This window comes from Oreochromis niloticus, linkage group LG3 (assembly GCF_001858045.2).
Source record: "Oreochromis niloticus isolate F11D_XX linkage group LG3, O_niloticus_UMD_NMBU, whole genome shotgun sequence".
NCBI classification, from domain to species: domain Eukaryota; kingdom Metazoa; phylum Chordata; class Actinopteri; order Cichliformes; family Cichlidae; genus Oreochromis; species Oreochromis niloticus.
The window spans coordinates 43,900,896-43,922,435 of NC_031967.2; the positions used below are offsets into that span (position 1 = coordinate 43,900,896).

Here is a 21,540-nt window from a genome sequence, read left to right on the forward strand (position 1 = left end):
TGTTTATTTGCAAACTACAGTTTTACAGTGGCTTGAATTACTTTCTACTGAGTTATAACCAATGTTCCCTCTAATATTTCATGTGTCTGAGCGAACACACAAACTCCCTGAGCGATCCCTTGGACCACTGTGAGCGACATCAGACGTGTGCACCGTGGTCACGTCAGCGTCGAATCCATCCAAGTTACACGGTTTATTAAAATAATCAAATTACAGCATTTACATTTATGTTAGACTACTTTTAACTGCTTTAGCCCACTTACAATGAAAATTAAAAAAAAACCAAATCTTGTTCATGACCTGTGTAGTATGTTAACACTATGGAAGTAAAAATAACTTGAACTCCAACTTTGAAAACACAACTTTCTTTTCTTTTTTTTCTTTTTTTTTATAAAGCTTTGACTTGTATTATGAGTCTGTGGTCTGGCAGAGAGTCCTGTAACTCTCTGTCTGCAAAATACAGTATATAAAGACCAATGTTGGGCAATTAATTATATAGTTACTTCTTCAAAAAAGTTACTGAGTTTTGCAAACAAAGTTTTTTGCAGCTGTTTACCTAAAAATGCAGCCAAGGTGTTTTTTTTAAATAAACATTTCAAGCTATTTACAGAACAATCAGCTGTTCTGCATCATATTTGATGCCACACAAATGATTTGTGCCACTCCAAAAAATAATTTCTGTCCACTATGAGATAAAGGAGAACAACAGCCTGATACCTGCAGGCCTGACAACAGGAGATGTATCACTGCTGTAACACCTGTAACATTCAGCAGCCGCCTCATTGTTCTGACACACACAACAAAACTATTGAGAACACTACACACTAACTACACAAGACAACCCACTGACTTTAGACTGCAAACACGCTAAACATCGCAAATCTCTCAGATCATCTCAAAACACCGCCGTCCAACTTCCCCCCTTCCTAAACATCTAAATACCATGTTTTTTTTGATTGGTCGACATGGTACATTTTTCCACCAATAGGAAAGAGTAGGTTTTTTTGGTTTTGTTTTTGCTCACAGGCAGAGAGTGCCTTTGAGCGCTTTCCTTTTAGTATATATAAACAACGATAGTATTCAGGGAAAAAAACAAATATTGCAGATATTTTTATCATAACTCTGGTTTTACGTGGCCGATCAACACAATTTAAAAACTGGTATAAAGTTCACACTTTTTCCATCAATTGTTCGTCTGTCCTGCTCACATCTCCAATGGTTGTACACGTTGTCATTAACGTGGCTTCACTCCACATCAGCCACGCCGCTCTGCTAGCTAAAACACCGGTGTCGGGACATGAGGACGCTGTCATAGCCTGTCAACGACGTTGATTAGCTGCATATATACGAATGTGAATCGCATCATAAGCTGGAGCAGCCAGTCACCGGTCACTTACTGACTCACATTGGAAAACAGAATGAACTGTTAAAGTATTTATTTTAATTTCAATTCAGGTTAGATTTTTTTGTGCGCAGAGACCGTGCCAGCAGTGCGCGATTGCACATGCGCACAGCTTAGAGGGAACATTGGCTATAGCGCATTTTCATGTGGTGATTTAAGGCATGTGCCGCCATAGTGTAGTAATTTTATTCAGCCACACGATGGCGCCTTTAATGATGGTTAGAGACGGTGAATGTCTCTGCTTGTATTATGACGTTACCACTGTGTTTAATCTGAGTGGACAGATGGATGTGTAACTTTATCTCACTTTATATTCTGAGTTTATATTAGTTGAACCAGTGTTGCTGTAATATATTTGGTCTAACGGCAACTTATTATTTACTACAGACTATTGGCAACACTGATCATTGAAGTGATGATAAACCAGCTGACTGTGACAGCTCAGCAAAGTGAAAGCCTCTTGTCCACCTTCTGTGTTCAGACCGACACACCATCTTGTTAGCTGCTGAACATAAAAGAACTACCCCTCAGCTATTACTCCTCAATAAACACAGAGGAGGACAACCATTCACATCTATGAGCAATTCAGAGTAATCTGTTAACCTAACCTCCCTAACTGCAAGTCTCTGGACTGTGGTAGGAGGCCAGATTATCTGGACAGAACCCGTGCAGACTTGGGGAGAACATGCAAATCCCAGCTAGATGGTGGATTTGAACACAAGACTTTTTGCTTCTTGGAAATGGTGCTAACCACCATGCCACTGTGCCATGTTTCACTGTTTTAGATAACTGACAGCCTGGAATGGTCACCAAACAGCACTGGTTAAACAGTCTCAGCAGTGTCTGCACTTTGCATTTTGGATGAGGAGAGCACAGCTTTCTCCTCCATCATCTCCACTTCCTACTGAGGCAGCATCAAAAGTGTGCTGAGCAGCTGTGTCTCCATCTGGTTTGACAGCTTCAAGGCCTCAGAGAGGAAATCACTGCAGAGAAGATCATCAGGACTTCTCTTGCATCCATCCAGGAAGTCGAGCACAGATGCTGTCTCTGCAGAGTCCATAACATCATCAGAGACTCCGCCCACCCCCACCATGCACTGTGCTCCCTGCTGCCCTCTGGAAAGAGGTTTAGCAGCATCAGGACCAGGACAGCCAGATGTTACAATAGTTTCATTCTCCAACCATCAGCACACCAACCACCCACCCTGACTGCCTCCCCCTCCCCTCTGTCCCCCATGACTCTATATTTACAGCAGTGTCATTTCATGGCTGAAATGATGATTGTACACTTTTCTGCTGCTGTTGTTGATGTTCAATATATTAAAGGTCCTGCACAGCTTTTCTTTGCCAATAAAATTATTTCATAATCCTAATATCATTTCTTTTCCTATATTGTTACATGTTTATCCAAGACTCTTCTTTATATTTGAAACCTTTAGACTTATTTTTATTGATTTATTTATATTCTACAGTCTGATGACGAGTAAATGCACCACAATTTCATTCTGATGTGCACTAACTGTTCTGAATGACAACAAAGTGGTGATTCTGTTCTATTCTGACAGCTTTATACAAAGAGATTAAATCAAAGCTACTTTATGTAAATATAAGTGAGCTGATGCAGCCTGATTTTAACAACATGAAGTGTTGTGGGACGATCTGAAAAATGTGTATAAGGTGGATTTATAAGTGCTTTTGTGGTCAATGATACAGAAACTGCAACAATGGAAGGAAACACACATGTGTGTGATTACACAATACAATCACACATTCATACAGAAAATAATAAATTAAGTTCTACATAGAATTAAGAGCCTGCTATGATATAAATGACAAAAGGACGATCCCAAAGAAACACATTCATTTGCATTTCATTATTAGTTCATAATTAATTGAGTATTTTAAATTAACAGTGTTGATATGAATGAAAAAAGGAAGATGATGAGTTTCTGCATGTCAGCACTTTCTTTGGATGTAAACATGAATTATAATTTTGTTCAATATATAGAAACAGTTTCTTTTAGAGGCATTTGGTGTCAATTAAACAAACTAATATCTAAAGTTTGCTTCATGAATCTTTACAATACAGAGATAAAGAGAGTTGGGTCAGTAAATTCTGAATGTTTATAATGGAAACACAACCTCACGATTTTCTCCCCCAGCTGCTTCTTCAGGTTCTCTGCTGCTTGTTTTTCCTGCTGGAGCTGATTGATGATTTCAGTATTCATGTGAAATGTTACAGGAAGAAAGAGCAGAAGGAAGAAAAGTTCATGTTTAAGACACAATAATGGAAACACAACCAGAGTCACATTTAAGCTCTGAATTAAAGCTGTATTATGTAAATATAAGTTGGTTCATACAAATAAGTAAATAAATAAAGACCCTAAGGAAACATTTGAGTTTGAATGTCGTGTCTCCCAAAATAAAAGTTTTTTTGCTTAAATAAATAAATGCACAAAATACAACATTTATCAAGTCTGATTTATAAAACAAAGAAAAGATTAAAATATTGAGTTTTTTTAGCTTTTACTTGAGTGCAGCTGGATTTCAGTGTCACTAAAGGGTGTTTGGTGTCTTGTGTTGGTCAGTAAAGCATCAGTGTCAGAATGAAATGTAAAAACATAAAAGCATTTCTTGTCTTTTGCCTTTGTTTCATCGTCCCTACGCATGCTCAATCATCCAGGTAAGTTTTCAGTGGCAGAAACCTTTCGTCACTCATCCAAGTGACTTCTTCAGTCTCAGCTGACTGCAGGTTTCCAATCTTATAAACAGGACATTTGCATAATGACTAATACGAGCACCACTGAAGGAACAATGGGCTGTGAGGTCAGTTCCTTGATCAACATCATCATGTTTAAGGAACACGTCTGCTCAGTGACAAATAGTTGCAGATCAACATATTCCTAAATAAAAACAAAGAACGAGGTTGCCACGTTCTTCGGACATTTTGCTGTTCAGTTATGTCCTACAGCAACTACGACAACATTTGTAGACGAGTTCCTGAATTTATGTTTCAAATCTATGAGGCACCGCCTGGAAAATAAATGAAAATAAACACCTTCAAGCACGGAGAATACAACAGAATAAAGATTGTTGTCAGTAAATGACAGTTAATCACAGCATCACTGCAAACAGCAGATAAATCAGCCTAAAAAATGATAATCAGTACAGCTCTGCTTATTTTCAATTAATTATATAAAATCAGAATTTCTGAATTTTTCTTCAGAGTGTTTCGATCACCAGAGAAAGAGATCTGATTAAACATGGCAGTCATGGAAATGCAGGAAGTTAGTGTATAAAAAATGAACCTGTTGTTTTGTGGAATCGAGCTCATTTCTCAGTCTCTCCATCTTCTGTTTGTCTTCCTGGGCTTGACTCTTGTTTCCAGAAAGCTGCAATTAAAAAGAAACAAAGACAGAGAAAGTACGTTTTTATGTTTTTGTTATAACATGTGGGTGATTACACAGAGTCAACAAATTAATTACTATATGGAGTCACGAGTTTGATATGATATAAACTGAAGAATGGAGAACCTAAAGAAAAACCTGTATTTGAATTTCATTATATGTAAATTAATTAAGCTTTGTCTTAAATTAAGAGTTTTCATATAATTGAAGCAAGTATGTGTGACAACAACTCACACCGTCTCAATGAGGTCAACAAATGTCTCTGTACATTTCCAACCAACAACAACACCCTGCAATAAAAGACAGTCTTCACCCTGATGAGAAAACACTGAATCTCAGAGTGACTGATGTCTGTAAAACTCTGAGGAGAGTGAATGTATGAAAGGCAGCAGGACAACATTCAAGGACAAGTACTCAGAGAGTGTGCTGACCACAGATGGGCAATAACGCGTAATCCGATTACATTTTCAAGTAACGAGTAATGTGACAGGTTTACTTTTTTGGAGAAGTGATCAGTAATTAGTAACTATGTCCTCTGCTCTTCACCTGTGCTTTACACATCTGGAGGACACAGTCACATATAAATGCTGTTAGTTGACATTAGTTCAGCATTATGACACCCCCACACCCACCTCTGTCTTCTGAGCGATGCTTTCACTGACCTTTGATTCCAGTGTAGGAAATGTTTTCATGAGCGTCTGAAAGATTTCATCCTTCTCGTTCTCAGATACGATGATCTGTCAGAAAGACAGACAGATGTTGATGTTTCTGCAGCACTTTGTTGATAAAAGTGACAAAATTATTGAAGCTTCACACTGTGAGCAACATGTTTCCAACCATTGTGTCCTGATTGGTGTTTATTTTTCAGTGATACAGACTGTAGAGAGTAATATGTAAAGAATCTAAATGATTTTAATTACAGTCATAAACACACAAAAACTAAAATCACTTTATTTCTTAGACATTTTATTGAAACACAACTACTGAGGATTAGTGCTACTCTGCTCCACCTTATGACCTTCAAACACAAGTCTCATAGACTCTACAGTCTGACAGCACATTTATTTTTGTTACTGTCAGTTTAAGGTTTGTAGAATAATAATGGACTTAAACATAACCACAGCTTTTACAAGGATACAGTAACGTGTCTTTAATGAAATGAACATGAGCAATATTCTCACTCTTGTTTTTGTCTCTTCACACACAGTTAATCACATCAAACGTAACAATAAACAGAAGCTTTACATCTCACTTCACTTACTGCTATTTGATCAGCTGTGTGATAACATCAGTATTTAATATGACGCTCAAATTTCAACAACGCAAAATGCTCTCAGTTTTAAAAAAACCACCAAAATAAATAAAAAATTATTCAGCTGCATATCAAACACTCTGATTTTACAACAGACTTTTTCTTCTTTGCTGTGGAGCATTTTTTACAGTGTGTCATCCTATTTTTCCCACATCCATAAAATCTCTGTAAAGGAGGTGAATGTGTTCATTTACTGAGATCCACAGTTTGCATATCATAAATTCTTTTTCTCATATTTAAGACCTTTAGATTTAGATTAGTTTCTTTATATTGTACAGTCTGATGGTGAGTAAATACTAATGTTTACAATTATACTATTCACAAGAGAGTTAATCAGCAAAATCACAAAGTTTATAACTGAAAGACAAACCTCTGGATTTTGTTCTCCAGCTGATTCTTCAGTTTCTCTGATGTTTGTTTCACCTCCTGGAGCTGATTGTTGATTTCAGATTTCTTCTCTGACTGCAGGTGAAATGTTACATGAAGAAAGAGCAGAAGGAAGAAATGTTCATGTTTAAGACACAATAATAAAACACAACCAGAGTCACATTAAAGCTGTATTATGTAAATATAAGGGAGCTGATGTAGCATGATGCTAACAACATCAAGTGTTGTGGGATGATGTCAACAATCTTGGATTGTTGGATTTCAAAGTTGTGTTTGGTTAATGACACAGAAACTGCTGCTGGACAAAACTGCAGGAATATAAGTGCACAGGTCTGTGATCATTGGGAGGATGACAGCATCACATATGTCCATGTTTACCTCTGTCTGCTGAGAGATGCTTTCACTGAGCTTTGAGTCCAGTGTAAGAAGTGTCTGCGTCAGCTTCTGAATGAATTCATTCTTCTCTATCTCAGATTTGATCATCTGTCAGAAAGAAACACAGACAGACAGATGTTGATGTTTCTGCAGCACTTTTTTGGTAAAAGTGACAAAACTATTGAAGTTTTCACACTGTGAGTAACATGTTTCCAGCCATTGTGTCCTCTTACATACTCTGTTTGGTGTCTTTTTAATGATACAGACTGTACAGAGTAATTTATAAAGAAAGTAAATTATTTTATTTACAGTCACAAACAAAAGAAAACTATCGATCCATTCTCTACCGCTTATCCTTCCAGGGTCGAGGGGGGCTGGAGCCTATCGCAGCTGTCTTAGGGTGAGAGGCAGGGTACACCCTGGACAGGCCGCCAGTCTGTCGCAGGGCTAACACATAGACACAGATAACCATTGGCACCCACACTGTGGGAGGAAGCCAGAGTACCCGGAGAGAACCCAAGCAATCATGGTGGTTAGCACTGTTGCCGCACAGCAAGAAGGTCCTGAGTTCAATTCCACCATCAGGCCGGGGTCTTTGTGTCGGGTTTGCATGTTCTCCCCGTGTGTGTGTGCGTTCTCTACAGGTACTCTGGCTTCTTCCTACATGTCAAAGACATGCAGTTAGTGGCGATAGGTTAATTAGTAACTCTAAATTCCCCGTAGGTGTGAGTGTGAATGGTTGTCTGTCTCTATGTGTTAGCCTTTTGTAAATAAATAGAGAACCTGGAGAGGTCAGGTGTCTATCACAGGGCTAACACTGTATAAAGGCTCTGAGATTTTATGTTCCTGAAATATTGTTCTGAGTGAGGTTATGGGAAATGACGTAAGCATAAGTTTGATGTGCTGTGCTGCTGCTCCAGAGGGAGAGAGGGTACTTCTGGGTCAGTTTCTGGTTATCACTCATGATGTAAGCTGTGTTCCTGTTTGCAATCCTTCACAGTGATACTCCAAGTGTTAAGTTAATGCCTGAAAGTAAGTTACCTTAAATATGTTTATTTGCAAACTACAGTTTTACAGTGGCTTGAATTACTTTCTACTGAGTTATAACCAATGTTCCCTCTAATATTTCATGTGTCTGAGCGAACACACAAACTCCCTGAGCGATCCCTTGGACCACTGTGAGCGACATCAGACGTGTGCACCGTGGTCACGTCAGCGTCGAATCCATCCAAGTTACACGGTTTATTAAAATAATCAAATTACAGCATTTACATTTATGTTAGACTACTTTTAACTGCTTTAGCCCACTTACAATGAAAATTAAAAAAAACCAAATCTTGTTCATGACCTGTGTAGTATGTTAACACTATGGAAGTAAAAATAACTTGAACTCCAACTTTGAAAACACAACTTTCTTTTTCTTTTTTTTCTTTTTTTTTATAAAGCTTTGACTTGTATTATGAGTCTGTGGTCTGGCAGAGAGTCCTGTAACTCTCTGTCTGCAAAATACAGTATATAAAGACCAATGTTGGGCAATTAATTATATAGTTACTTCTTCAAAAAAGTTACTGAGTTTTGCAAACAAAGTTTTTTGCAGCTGTTTACCTAAAAATGCAGCCAAGGTGTTTTTTTAAATAAACATTTCAAGCTATTTACAGAACAATCAGCTGTTCTGCATCATATTTGATGCCACACAAATGATTTGTGCCACTCCAAAAAATAATTTCTGTCCACTATGAGATAAAGGAGAACAACAGCCTGATACCTGCAGGCCTGACAACAGGAGATGTATCACTGCTGTAACACCTGTAACATTCAGCAGCCGCCTCATTGTTCTGACACACACAACAAACTATTGAGAACACTACACACTAACTACACAAGACAACCCACTGACTTTAGACTGCAAACACGCTAAACATCGCAAATCTCTCAGATCATCTCAAAACACCGCCGTCCAACTTCCCCCTTCCTAAACAACTAAATACCATGTTTTTTTGATTGGTCGACATGGTACATTTTTCCACCAATAGGAAAGAGTAGGTTTTTTTGGTTTTGTTTTTGCTCACAGGCAGAGAGTGCCTTTGAGCGCTTTCCTTTTAGTATATATAAACAACGATAGTATTCAGGGAAAAAAACAAATATTGCAGATATTTTTATCATAACTCTGGTTTTACGTGGCCGATCAACACAATTTAAAAACTGGTATAAAGTTCACACTTTTTCCATCAATTGTTCGTCTGTCCTGCTCACATCTCCAATGGTTGTACACGTTGTCATTAACGTGGCTTCACTCCACATCAGCCACGCCGCTCTGCTAGCTAAAACACCGGTGTCGGGACATGAGGACGCTGTCATAGCCTGTCAACGACGTTGATTAGCTGCATATATACGAATGTGAATCGCATCATAAGCTGGAGCAGCCAGTCACCGGTCACTTACTGACTCACATTGGAAAACAGAATGAACTGTTAAAGTATTTATTTTAATTTCAATTCAGGTTAGATTTTTTTGTGCGCAGAGACCGTGCCAGCAGTGCGCGATTGCACATGCGCACAGCTTAGAGGGAACATTGGCTATAGCGCATTTTCATGTGGTGATTTAAGGCATGTGCCGCCATAGTGTAGTAATTTTATTCAGCCACACGATGGCGCCTTTAATGATGGTTAGAGACGGTGAATGTCTCTGCTTGTATTATGACGTTACCACTGTGTTTAATCTGAGTGGACAGATGGATGTGTAACTTTATCTCACTTTATATTCTGAGTTTATATTAGTTGAACCAGTGTTGCTGTAATATATTTGGTCTAACGGCAACTTATTATTTACTACAGACTATTGGCAACACTGATCATTGAAGTGATGATAAACCAGCTGACTGTGACAGCTCAGCAAAGTGAAAGCCTCTTGTCCACCTTTCTGTGTTCAGACCGACACACCATCTTGTTAGCTGCTGAACATAAAAGAACTACCCCTCAGCTATTACTCCTCAATAAACACAGAGGAGGACAACCATTCACATCTATGAGCAATTCAGAGTAATCTGTTAACCTAACCTCCCTAACTGCAAGTCTCTGGACTGTGGTAGGAGGCCAGATTATCTGGACAGAACCCGTGCAGACTTGGGGAGAACATGCAAATCCCAGCTAGATGGTGGATTTGAACACAAGACTTTTTGCTTCTTGGAAATGGTGCTAACCACCATGCCACTGTGCCATGTTTCACTGTTTTAGATAACTGACAGCCTGGAATGGTCACCAAACAGCACTGGTTAAACAGTCTCAGCAGTGTCTGCACTTTGCATTTTGGATGAGGAGAGCACAGCTTTCTCCTCCATCATCTCCACTTCCTACTGAGGCAGCATCAAAAGTGTGCTGAGCAGCTGTGTCTCCATCTGGTTTGACAGCTTCAAGGCCTCAGAGAGGAAATCACTGCAGAGAAGATCATCAGGACTTCTCTTGCATCCATCCAGGAAGTCGAGCACAGATGCTGTCTCTGCAGAGTCCATAACATCATCAGAGACTCCGCCCACCCCCACCATGCACTGTGCTCCCTGCTGCCCTCTGGAAAGAGGTTTAGCAGCATCAGGACCAGGACAGCCAGATGTTACAATAGTTTCATTCTCCAACCATCAGCACACCAACCACCCACCCTGACTGCCTCCCCCTCCCCTCTGTCCCCATGACTCTATATTTACAGCAGTGTCATTTCATGGCTGAAATGATGATTGTACACTTTTCTGCTGCTGTTGTTGATGTTCAATATATTAAAGGTCCTGCACAGCTTTTCTTTGCCAATAAAATTATTTCATAATCCTAATATCATTTCTTTTCCTATATTGTTACATGTTTATCCAAGACTCTTCTTTATATTTGAAACCTTTAGACTTATTTTTATTGATTTATTTATATTCTACAGTCTGATGACGAGTAAATGCACCACAATTTCATTCTGATGTGCACTAACTGTTCTGAATGACAACAAAGTGGTGATTCTGTTCTATTCTGACAGCTTTATACAAAGAGATTAAATCAAAGCTACTTTATGTAAATATAAGTGAGCTGATGCAGCCTGATTTTAACAACATGAAGTGTTGTGGGACGATCTGAAAAATGTGTATAAGGTGGATTTATAAGTGCTTTTGTGGTCAATGATACAGAAACTGCAACAATGGAAGGAAACACACATGTGTGTGGTTACACAATACAATCACACATTCATACAGAAAAATAATAAATTAAGTTCTACATAGAATTAAGAGCCTGCTATGATATAAATGACAAAAGGACGATCCCAAAGAAACACATTCATTTGCATTTCATTATTAGTTCATAATTAATTGAGTATTTTAAATTAACAGTGTTGATATGAATGAAAAAAGGAAGATGATGAGTTTCTGCATGTCAGCACTTTCTTTGGATGTAAACATGAATTATAATTTTGTTCAATATATAGAAACAGTTTCTTTTAGAGGCATTTGGTGTCAATTAAACAAACTAATATCTAAAGTTTGCTTCATGAATCTTTACAATACAGAGATAAAGAGAGTTGGGTCAGTAAATTCTGAATGTTTATAATGGAAACACAAACCTCACGGGTTTTCTCCCCCAGCTGCTTCTTCAGGTTCTCTGCTGCTTGTTTCTCCTGCTGGAGCTGATTGATGATTTCAGTATTCATGTGAAATGTTACAGGAAGAAAGAGCAGAAGGAAGAAATGTTCAGGTTTCAGACACAATAATGGAAACACAACCAGAGTCACATTAAAGCTCTGAATTAAAGCTGTATTATGTAAATATAAGTTGGTTCATACGAATAAATAAATAAATGAAGACCCTAAGGAAACATTTGAGTTTTATTTTGTGATACACGACATTCAAAGTGATTTTTGCTTAAATAAATAAATGCACAAAATATAACATTTATCAAGTCTGATTTATAAAACAAAGAAAAGATTAAAATATTGAGGTTTTTTTTTAGCTTTTACTTGAGTGTAGCTGGATTTCAGTGTCACTAAAGGGTGTTTGGTGTCTTGTGTTGGTCAGTAAAGCATCAGTGTCAGAATGAAATGTAAAAACATAAAAGCATTTTTTGTCTTTTGCCTTTGTTTCATCGTCCCTACGCATGCTCAATCATCCAGGTGAGTTTTCAGTGGCAGAAACCTTTCGTCACTCATCCAAGTGACTTCTTCAGTCTCAGCTGACTGCAGGTTTCCAATCTTATAAACAGGACATTTGCATAATGACTAATACGAGCGAGCACCACTGAAGGAACAATGGGCTGTGAGGTCAGTTCCTTGATCAACATCATCATGTTTAAGGAACACGTCTGCTCAGTGACAAATAGTTGCAGATCAACATATTCCTAAATAAAAAACAAAGAACGAGGTTGCCACGTTCTTCGGACATTTTGCTGTTCAGTTATGTCCTACAGCAACTACGACAACAATTGTAGATGAGTTCCTGAATTTATGTTTCAAATCTATGAGGCACCGCCTGGAAAATAAATGAAAATAAACACCTTCAAGCACGGAGAATACAACAGAATAAAGATTGTTGTCAATAAATGACAGTTAATCACAGCATCACTGCAAACAGCAGATAAATCAGCCTAAAAAATGATAATCAGTACAGCTCTGCTTATTTTCAATTAATTATATAAAATCAGAATTTCTGAATTTTTCTTCAGAGTGTTTCGATCACCAGAGAAAGAGATCTGATTAAACATGGCAGTCATGGAAATGCAGGAAGTTAGTGTATAAAAATGAACCTGTTGTTTTGTGGAATCGAGCTCATTTCTCGGTCTCTTCATCTTCTGTTTCTCTTCCTGGGCTTGACTGATGTTTCCAGAAAGCTGCAATTAAAAAGAAACAAAGACAGAGAAGACAAAAGTAGGTTTTTATGTTTTTTGTTATAACATGTGGATGATTACACAGAGTCAACAAATTAACTTATAATGAAACTCCATTTGAATTTCATTATAAGAAAATTAATTAAGCTTTGTCTTAAATTAAGAGTTTTCATATAAGAAGCAAGTATGTGTGACAACAACTCACACCGTCTCAATGAGGTCAACAAATGTCTCTGTACATTTTCAACCAACAACAACACCCTGCAATAAAAGACAGTCTTCACCCTGATGAGAAAACACTGAATCTCAGAGTGACTGATGTCTGTAAAACTCTGAGGAGAGTGAATGTATGAAAGGCAGCAGGACAACATTCAAGGACGAGTACTCCGAGAGTGTGCTGACCACAGATGGGCAATAACGCGTAATCCGATTACATTTTCAAGTAACTCGATCAACACTGGTGCTGAGCAGCTAGCACACGTCCTTGCAGACATCTTTAACACCTCGCAGGAGCAGACTGTTGTTCCAACATGTTTCAATTCTGTCACCATCACATGTTTTAGTGCAACTGCTCTGCTGCACTAACTCACATAATAATGAAGTTCTTGTAGAGTCTATATTGCCCCTTCATTTCAGTCTTTGTACTGGATAAACCACTCCACTCTGCTCTTTACCCAAGATTTACAGATCTGGAGGAGATGCTGTTTGTTGGTTGATCATCCCCCAGTAACTGGTAAGAAAACTGAGCCCTCCCACAGGTATCACCAGACCCATGTGTATCTGGCTGCTGGTCTTCCTCACTGACAGAACTCACTCTGTGAGAGTGGGAAACAGCATCTTCAACTCCACCTGTCTCTCCATTGGCTCCCATCAGGGCTGTTTACTGAGCCCGCTGCTTTTCACGCTGCTGACACATAACTGCAGCGCTGCAACTTCCTCTAATCGCATGATTAGGAACGCAAATGACACAACAGTGGTGGGTCTCATTATGGACAACATAGATCTGTCCTATAGTGTCAACAATCCTGAATGTCAAGAAGACCAAGAAGTTGATCATCAACTTCATCAACTTCAGGACAAAACAGTCCAGTCATTCACCACTAATCACTGACAACAGAGCTGTGGAGGTAGTCAGCAGGGTCAACTTTCTGGGGGTACAGATAACTAAGAAGTTAGACTGGTCACCAAACACATCAGCACTGGTTAAACAGTCTCAGCAGTGTCTGAGCTTCCTGCTTCCTTCCAGGACTTCTCCATCCATCCAGGAAGTCGAGCACAGATGCTGACTCAGCAGAGTCCATAACATCATCAGAGACTCCGCCCACCCCCACCATGCACTGTGCTCCCTGCTGCCCTCTGGAAAGAGGTTTAGCAGCATCAGGACCATGTTACGAACTTGCATTTTCATGTGTTTGTTCTGGGCAGGTAATATCTGTTTGTGTTAATTCAGCTGTGCTAGGGCCCTGCTCCGATTGGTGCGTGGATACACCGCCCCGACGTGACTGGTTCCAGCTGGAGGACCCGCCCATTAAAAGGAGGCTGGACTGCTACGGCGGGAGAGGTCCTCGCGTTTTTCCTCAAGACCCAGCAGTGTTACTGTGGCAGCCGCTGGCTACAGTGCGACTTAAGTTGTGGAAGTGGAGTGGGTAGGGGTGAGCTGCCGTTTCTTTTGATCACTAGTTTTCTCCTGTTTTGATTTAGTTAAGGAGGTCAGACTCTGTCTTCATTTTTGGACTTTGTTTTGGTGAGGTCAGGGATGCGGGATTTGTGTAGATTTGTTTTTGTTTATTATTTTGGCCTTGGCTCACCCTGAAGTGTTGACACTCCCGTTTTGTTGTTCCTTTTTTCCACACTGTAAATAAATCACATTATAACGAACGGATTTGTTTCCTGTGGCTGCTTGGGTCTTGGGGAGGAAGCGAGAGCCTCACTCATGTTATTGACTGGCCCTAGACGGGTAGTAACATGAATTGGGGGCTCGTCCTCTGCCTTGTTCTGTGGTTGTTTTGGTCTGTTTGGCAGTTTTCTTGGTGTTGGGGTGTGGGGATGTTCAAGTGTCCTATAGTGCCCGTAAAGCGGAGATTAAGGACGCTTTGTGTGCAGGGCTGGTGGAGCGAGGCATCCTTCCTGCCCCGAAGGCAGCTGTAGAGCAGCCTGGCGGCGGGGGTGTGAAGGTGGCTCCGGAGACTGAGCCGGAGGCGGATGCCAAAGGGCCTGTTAACGTGCTCCCGGCTGAGGTGGAGTCTGATGTGGCTGAGGCGGAGTCTGAAGCGGCTGAGGCTGGTACGGCCGGGGAAACGCTGGCGGGGCGGTCTACGGAGGATCTCCGTTTGACCCTCCGTATAAGGAAGGTGGAAACCCGTGCTAAAGAGCTTGAGGTGCAAGCAATGCACCTCCGTGTCAGAGCTTTGGAACTGGAGCGAAAGCCCTCCACATCTGCCTCTAGTCATCCTAGTACATCCACCGCTGTCTCGACAGGTTTTGACATCACTAAGCACGTTAAACTGGTTCCCCCGTTTCGTGAGGCCGAAGTGGACTCCTATTTTAACGCTTTTGAGCGTATAGCGGCCACGTTAAGCTGGCCGAAGGAGTTTTGGCCACTTTTGTTGCAATGCAAACTGGTTGGGAAAGCCCAGGAAGGGTGTACCAGTTTATCAATTGAAGATAGCCTTGATTATGACATCATGAAGAAGACTGTGTTGCAGGCATATGAGCTTGTCCCAGAAGCCTACCGTCAAAAATTTAGGAAGTGTGAAAAAACTGCCAATCAGACGTTTGTGGAGTTTGCCCGTGAAAAGAGTCGCTTGTTTGAACGATGGTTGCAGGCCAGTAAAGTGAAGGATCTTGAGGGGCTGAAAGAGCTTATTTTGTTAGAGGAATTCAAAAAATGTTTGCCGGACCAAGTAGTCATTTATCTGAATGAACAAAAGGTGACGTCACTTGCTAAAGCGGCAGTGATGGCTGATGAGTTTACTCTTACTCACAAAACTATATTTTCAGCCGCTGTCGCACAAAATATCAGGGTGGGACAGGAGAGGAAAATAAAGTCTCCAAAGGTAGGACGGAAGGATAGACAGGAGGATGGTGGTAATCGCGACTGTTTTTATTGTCGCGAACCCGGACATCTGATCGCTGTCTGTCCCGCGCTCCGGAGGAAAGAGCAGCGCAAAGGCTCTAAAAATCCAGCCGGCGTAGGTCTTATTAAAGTTGTGCCTTCACCCGAAATGCGTTCCACCCGTGATTTGCACCATGCGGATGCTGAAATAGAGCCACGTTTTAAACCATCTATCACCAAAGGCTTTGTTTCTGTGACGGGAGAAGAGATGGATAAAGTGCCTGTTACTATTCTTCGGGACACAGGTGCGCATCAGTCATTTATGTTGGACAGTGTACTGCCATTGTCAGATAAAACTGCTTGTGATTCAGATGTGTTAGTCTGGGGAATTAAGATGAGCGTTCTTCGGGCGCCGCTACACAAGGTGCATTTGCATTCGCCGGTAATAACGGGGCATGTTAAAGTTGCCGTGAGTTCCCAGTTGCCTATTACAGGGGTTTCATTTATTCTGGGAAATGACTTGGCTGGTGGGACAGTTTTTCCACCGCCTGAAGTGGTGAAAACGCCTGTTGCCTCTGTCACTGATGCTGCCACCCCTATGTCAAGCGTGTTTCCTGTTTGTGCTATTACTCGTGCGCAATCGCGCAAATTTGACGATGTTATGGATGTCGCTGACACATTTATGGTGACGCTAGATGAAAGAAAGTCTCCCAGCTGTGAGAGTGGCAGAATAGAAAGTGGCACTGATGTGACAAAACTGATGCCAGAGCTGAATGAAAAGTTAAGTAGGGATGCACTGATAACCGCTCAGCAGAATGACTCGTCACTGGCTCCCTGTTTTATATCCGCAGCCGCGAGTGCAGAAAGTAAATCCCCCACTTCTTTTTGTTGTGCAAGATGGAGTTCTTATGAGGAGGTGGTCCCCTGACCGGAGTGGTTTGCATGGCGCTACGCAGGTGTTGGTGCCGAAGCCACATCGAGGGCAGGTGCTTAGCTTAGCGCATGATGCCAGCATGGCTGGACATCTTGGGGTGAACAAAACTTATCATCGGGTGTTGCGCAACTTCTTTTGGCCAGGGCTGAAAGCCGATGTGGTGGCATATTGCCGTTCCTGTACCACATGTCAGATGGCGGGGAAACCTAACAGACCAATTCCACCTGCTCCGCTACATCCTATTCCAGTAATAGGTGAGCCGTTTGAAAAAGTAATATTGGATTGTGTGGGCCCCCTGCCAAAAACTAAATCCGGGCACCAATACATACTTACAATAATGTGTTCAGCAACAAGGTTCCCAGAGGCAATTCCACTATGCACGATGAAAGCAAAACCGGTAATAAAAGCACTACTTAAGTTTTTCTCTACTTTCGGGCTTCCAAAGGTTATTCAAACAGACCAAGGAACGAATTTTACTTCAAAAGTGTTTGCACAGGTTGTGGAGGAGTTGCAGATAAAACATGTAAAATCCAGTCCATACCACCCGGAAAGTCAAGGTGCTCTGGAGAGATTCCATCAAACCCTCAAAGCTATGCTGCGCAAGTTCTGCGCGGAGTCGGGTAAAGAATGGGATGAGGGTCTGCCGTTATTGTTGTTTGCCGTCAGGGAGGCCACTCAGGTATCCTTGGGATTCAGTCCTACGGATCTGGTGGTTGGACATGTGGTCCGCGGTCCCCTCCGGCTTCTGAAGGAGAAGTGGTTGTCAGAAACTTCTGAAACTCAGCATAATGTCCTTGATTATGTTAGCGGACTTCGGGAAAAACTCCACCTTGCATGTCAGTTAGCTCGGGAAAATCTGACACATACGCAGGCTAAGATGAAAGCTCGTTATGATAAAAAGGCTGTTTGCAGAAGTTTCCAGCCGGGCGAGAAAGTGTTGGTGTTGCTGCCTGTGGTAGGGTCCAGTTTGCTAGCCCAGTTCGCTGGCCCATATGTGGTGGAACAGAAACTCAGTGACAACAATTATGTGATACAGACCCCAGACCGCCGGAGAAAGTCCAGGGTTTGTCATATTAATATGTTAAAATCATATCACTCGAGGAGCCCTTCGGGTGCGCCATCTCCAGTGTGCGCCGCTAGTGTTGTTTCTCCTTATGAACCCTCTGATGACGGACTGCTTGAGAAAAGTGAAGCGTTGGGTAGCGGTCGGTTGAAAAATTCAGAGATCTTAAATGATTTAGACGCACATTTAGCCCACCTATCTGAGCCCGCTCAAGCTGACATCACTGATCTGATAGAGAATAATTTATCACTTTTTCTGATCATCCTCGTCAAACTGCAGTGCTGTGCCACGACATTGACGTGGAAGGACATAAACCGATTAAACAGCATGCCTATCGAGTAAACCCAGTGAAAAGAGTGATAATGCAGAAGGACGTTGACTATCTCTTAGAACACGGTTTTGTTAGGATGCCTGGGTCGTTGACCCAGGGCTTTTGAGTTTATTATATTATGTATAATTTCTAGTCTTTGGGTTTTTGTTACAGTCATGTCTTATGGTTTATGTCTCTGTGTAATCCTTAGTTGCTGTCTGCTATATCCCCGTGTCCAGTCAGTGTCTGTGTCTGCCCTGGTCCCACGTCTCTGTTCCCTCATGCTGTGTGGATCTCCCTGTGTTTCCCGTGAGTTTATGTTGTTTCCCAGTTTAGTTTAGTTTGCTTTGCTTTGTATGCTCGTTTTCCCATGCCAGCAAATAAAGCTGAGTATTTTGAGTTCATCCCTTGAGTCTGTCCTGCATTTTGGGTCCACCACTCCTCCTTGCCTGCCTGCCACACAGCCAACCTTAACAGGTTTAGCCATTCCAAGCGCCAGCGCATGGAGTTCGCCGTGTGTGCTGGTACCGAAATCTGACAACACTCCTCGGTTTTGTAATGATTACAGGAAAGTTAACGCTGTTACCAAACCTGACTCATTTCCTCTTCCTAGAATGGAGAATTGTATTGATAGAGTGGGATCAGCATCTTTTGTAACCAAACTTGATCTGTTAAAAGGTTACTGGCAAGTACCTTTAACCCCCAGAGCATCTGAAATATCTGCTTTTGTCACGCCAGATCATTTTCTCCAGTACACGGTTATGCCGTTTGGGTTGCGTAATGCACCCGCTACGTTCCAGCGCCTTATGGCCAAAGTACTGGTGGGCGTGAATAACTGTGATGCCTACTTGGATGATGTTGTCATTTACTCATCCACCTGGTCTGACCACTTACAAACACTCTCTCTGGTTTTCAGCCGTTTTCAGAAAGCCTCGCTTACTCTAAACCTAGCCAAATGTGAATTTGGCAGAGCCACCATCACATACCTGGGAAAACAGGTGGGTCAGGGACCGGTACGGCCGGTGACTGCGAAAATACAGGCGATTGTTGAATTTCCAGTCCCACAAACGAGAAGGGCGCTGCGCCGATTTCTAGGAATGTGTGGTTATTACAGAGGTTTTTGTAAGAACTTCGCCAATGTTGTCATTCCCCTCACCGATTTGATCAGCCCGGTGAAGCCTTTTGTGTGGACGCCTGTTTGTCAGACTGCTTTCGAGTCTGCGAAAGCATTACTGTGCAGTTCCCCTGTTCTTACGGCATCTACTTTCACGTGCCCTTTTAAGCTCGAGGTTGACGCTAGTGCTTCTGGTGCAGGAGCTGTCCTTATGCAGGAAGACCATCGCGGCGTGGATCGCCCAATTTGTTATTTTTCCAAAAAGTTCAACAAACATCAGATGAACTACAGCACTATTGAAAAGGAAACCCTTGCCTTGTTGTTAGCCCTGCAGCATTTCGAGGTGTACATTGGATCCAGCTCTATACCCGTTCAAGTATTCACTGACCACAATCCCTTGGTCTTTCTCTCCCAGATGCAAAACTCAAATCAGAGACTTATGCGTTGGTCCCTTCTTTTGCAAGATTTTAACCTGCAAATCAAACAAAAGAAAGGGACGGAAAATGTTATCGCTGACGCCCTGTCGAGAGCAGTCTCTTAGTTTGGAAATTAAACAATAGGGGGTTGTTTAATTCTTATGGAAGGTGGTGTTACGAACTTGCATTTTCATGTGTTTGTTCTGGGCAGGTAATATCTGTTTATGTTAATTCAGCTGTGCTAGGGCCCTGCTCCGATTGGTGCGTGGATACACCGCCCCGACGTGACTGGTTCCAGCTGGAGGACCCGCCCATTAAAAGGAGGCTGGACTGCTACGGCGGGAGAGGTCCTCGCGTTTTTCCTCAAGTCCCAGCAGTGTTACTGTGGCAGCCGCTGGCTACAGTGCGGCTTAAGTTGTGGAAGTGGAGTGGGTAGGGGTGAGCTGCCGTTTCTTTTGATCACCAGTTTTTTCTTGTTTTGATTTAGTTAAGGAGGTCAGACTCGGTCTTTATTTTTGGACTTTGTTTTGGTGAGGTCAGGGGTGCGGGATTTGTGTAGATTTGTTTTTTTTTATTATTTTGGCCTTGGCTCACCCTGAAGTGTTGACACTCCCGTTTTGTTGTTCCTTTTTTCCACACTGTAAATAAATCACATTATAACGAACGGATTTGTTTCCTGTGGCTGCTTGGGTCTTGGGGGGAAGCGAGAGCCTCACTCATGTTATTGTCTGGCCCTAGACGGGTCGTAACAACCAGGACAGCCAGATGTTACAATAGTTTCATTCTCCAACCATCAGCACACCAACCACCCAGAGTCACATTAAAGCTCTGAATTAAAGCTGTATTATGTAACTATAAGTTGATTCATACAAATAAGTAAATAAATGAAGACCCTAAGGAAATATCTGAGTTTTAATGCCGTGTCTCACAAAATAAAAGTATTTTGCTTAAAAACATAAATGCACAAAATACAACATTTATCAAGTCTGATTTATAAAACAAAGAAAAGATTAAAATATTGAGTTTTTTTTAGCTTTTACTTGAGTGCAGCTGGATTTCAGTGTCACTAAAGGGTGTTTGGTGTCTTGTGTTGGTCAGTAAAGCATCAGTGTCAGAATGAAATGTAAAAACATAAAAGCATTTTTTGTCTTTTGCCTTTGTTTCATCGTCCCTACGCATGCTCAATCATCCAGGTAAGTTTTCAGTGGCAGAAACCTTTCGTCACTCATCCAAGTGACTTCTTCAGTCTCAGCTGACTGTAGGTTTCCAATCTTATAAACAGGACATTTGCATAATGACTAATACAAGCACCACTGAAGGAACAATGGGCTGTGAGGTCAGTTCCTTGATCAACATCATCATGTTTAAGGAACACGTCTGCTCAGTGACAAATAGTTGCAGATCAACATATTCCTAAATAAAAAATACACAAAGAACGAGGTTGCCACGTTCTTCGGACATTTTGCTGTTCAGTTATGTCCTACAGCAACTACGACAACATTTGTAGACGAGTTCCTGAATTTATGTTTCAAATCTATGAGGCACCGCCTGGAAAATGAATGAAAATAAACACCTTCAAGCACGGAGAATACAACAGAATAAAGATTGTTGTCAATAAATGACAGTTAATCACAGCATCACTGCAAACAGCAGATAAATCAGCCTAAAAAATGATAATCAGTACAGCTCTGCTTATTTTCAATTAATTATATAAAATCAGAATTTCTGATTTTTTTCTTCAGAGTGTTTCGATCACCAGAGAAAGAGATCTGATTAAACATGGCAGTCATGGAAATGCGGGAAGTTAGTGTATAAAAAATGAACCTGTTGTTTTGTGGAATCGAGCTCATTTCTCAGTCTCTCCATTTCACTATCCATCTTCTGTTTCTCTTCCTGGGCTTGACTGATGTTTCCAGAAAG

The 21,540-nt window shown here is 41.3% G+C and overlaps 1 long non-coding RNA gene across 1 annotated transcript; it reads right to left on the reverse strand.

The window, feature by feature from the left end:
• Positions 1-11,475: 11,475 nt before the first annotated feature.
• LOC112843338 (uncharacterized) lies at positions 11,476-21,540 on the reverse strand. Its single transcript, XR_003215637.1, has 3 exons — positions 21,445-21,540; positions 12,648-12,731; positions 11,476-11,535 (listed from the first exon to the last, which is right to left on the reverse strand). It is a non-coding gene; the product is annotated as an uncharacterized LOC112843338 (long non-coding RNA).